We start from the raw sequence: 2923 nt of genomic DNA, 5'->3' as shown, positions 1-2923 counted from the left end.
TGTGCTTTTATTTATTTATCTTGTGTTCCCTTAGTATTACATGAAATTTCTACCATACACCTTTACCTTTTTGGGGTGAGATAACAGAGAATCTTGCATCAGGCATGCACCTTTTTTTAATCTCATTGATTTTGTTGTATCAAAGTTGTATCTTTTTCCTCATCTCTCTTAAAGAGACCTACATTTTAGAAAAAAATCCATTCAGTAGTTCTTAAGAAATAGCAATAACAAATTTTTATTGTTAAAATTCAAGATGATCGCCTTTCAGCCAGTTAGCTTTTTTTATCAAAGCAAAAATCAAAAGGACACAACTAGAGACCAAGAGGAACCTACACTATGGAATTTTAGAGAGACTGATCCAGTACTAGGGCAGTTTAACTTATCAGATAGCAGGCAAAAAATGTGTTATCGGGATTTCTATCAATAACACACAAAACAAGTAACATTTGAGACAATATTACAAGTCATATCCATTGCATCAGGATTATGAATTCTTAGCCTTACTTTTTCATCCCCATAATATCTAAATTTCAAGTCTCAAGGTTGAAGGGTCAAGGTCATCATTATTTTTTGAAAATCCTTGTTAGTGCTCTTGCAGCTTTAACGCTAAGGTATTTTTATCAAACATAATTCCAGAGGTCTGCCACATGCTATCCAGAGCACTTCAGTATAGTCTTGTTAAAGGACTAAACCATGACAGCACAGAATGGGCCATTTACTTACTTTACAGCAGATTTAAGACATTGAAAAAACAAGACACACAGCTTATTGATTAACAAACAGCATTTTCATTACAAATAATTCAACAAATATTTAAAGTTAATGTTTCATACTTGATATGTAAGCAAATTCCAATGTTGGTTTCTATGAACCAAACATCTGTGTCCATCCTCGTCCAAAACATGAACACATGTCCATCAGATATACAATGCTGATATAGTTACCAAATACTTCAATTTTCCAGATTAATCACTGAATCAAATATCTGTTTTCTCCTTCAACTAAATTCTATACACAATGGCACATCAGACCTATAATGTTGTTAAATGTTTCCTGGAAGACAAAGACATGGTAAAATATCTGATACAGTAAACTTTGCTTTCATTGGTTCATTTGTGTTGATGTTTTCATAGTGATATAGGTGAGGAGTTGGAAAACTTCAGCAAGCTGCAATGATTATAAGTAACGATTATCAGTCATCTTCAGTGCATAACACCATTTTATAGAGTGTTTGACTGGGATAAAATATGGGGCAGACTTGTAACTGTAACTAATATTGAGCATTCTTAGTATTGTGTTGATCACAGGAAATTGGGACTTATGTTCTGTTGCCATGAAATTGTTTATACTTAATCAAAAAATACTTGAGGTTGTTGTATTTAACATAGAATGCATTTTAATCAGTCTATGTCCCAAAAATTGCAAAAAACAAACTGTAAAATGGGGGCTGGTTTCTTCAGACACACTCTATAGATCTAATTCTTAGTGGTGAACCATCTAATGTGAAGGGAAGGATTTGTGAACATATCTAACATACAATGTTGGACAAATGTGATATTTTTTCCATACATGTATCCCATTTTGTCAATGAATATTTTGTGGGACAATTCTATTCATTGTAATTACAATTTGCAACTGTCACTAAAAAAAGTGCAACAGCAAGATTGAGTTTCTCTATAGACTTATACACCAAGACAATATATCCAGCAATTTTTGAAATATTTTTATTGGAATGTTTTATAATCAGTGACAATATTACAAACAAATCATCATAATAATGAGATATAAAACAACTTGATGTTTTGATTCAGATATAAACTTAAGTGTGCATCAGAGACATGACATTGGGCCTGTATTAAATTATCAGAGACATGACATTGGGTCTGTATTAAATTATCAGAGACATGACATTGGGTCTGTATTAAATTATCAGAGATGTGACATTGGGTCTGTATTAAATTATCAGAGATATGATATTGGGCCTGTATTAAATTATCAGAGATGTGATATTGGGTCTGTATTAAATTATCAGAGACATGACATTGGGTCTGTATTAAATTATCAGAGATATGACATTGGGTCTGTATTAAATTATCAGAGATATGACATTGGGTCTGTATTAAATTATCAGAGACATGACATTGGGTCTGTATTAAATTATCAGAGATGTGATATTGGGTCTGTATTAAATTATCAGAGACATGACATTGGGTCTGTATTAAATTATCAGAGATATGACATTGGGTCTGTATTAAATTATCAGAGATATGACATTGGGTCTGTATTAAATTATCAGAGACATGACATTGGGTCTGTATTAAATTATCAGAGATATGACATTGGGTCTGTATTAAATTATCAGAGATGTGACATTGGGTCTGTATTAAATTATCAGAGATGTGACATTGGGTCTGTATTAAATTATCAGAGACATGACATTGGGTCTGTATTAAATTATCAGAGACATGACATTGGGTCTGTATTAAATTATCAGAGACGTGACATTGGGTCTGTATTAAATTATCAGAGATGTGATATTGGGTCTGTATTAAATTATCAGAGACATGACATTGGGTCTGTATTAAATTATCAGAGACATGACATTGGGTCTGTATTAAATTATCAGAGACGTGATATTGGGTCTGTATTAAATTATCAGAGACGTGACATTGGGTCTGTATTAAATTATCAGAGACGTGACATTGGGTCTGTATTAAATTATCAGAGACATGACATTGGGTCTGTATTAAATTATCAGAGATGTGACATTGGGTCTGTATTAAATTATCAGAGACATGACATTGGGTCTGTATTAAATTATCAGAGATGTGACATTGGGTCTGTATTAAATTATCAGAGATATGACATTGGGTCTGTATTAAATTATCAGAGACATGACATTGGGTGGGTCTGTATTAAATTA

Source organism: Ylistrum balloti, unplaced genomic scaffold (genome assembly GCF_031769215.1).
Source record: "Ylistrum balloti isolate Yb309-2 unplaced genomic scaffold, AGI_CSIRO_Ybal_v1 Utg369794, whole genome shotgun sequence".
In the NCBI taxonomy this organism is placed as follows: domain Eukaryota; kingdom Metazoa; phylum Mollusca; class Bivalvia; order Pectinida; family Pectinidae; genus Ylistrum; species Ylistrum balloti.
This window is presented reverse-complemented; position numbering follows the sequence as displayed.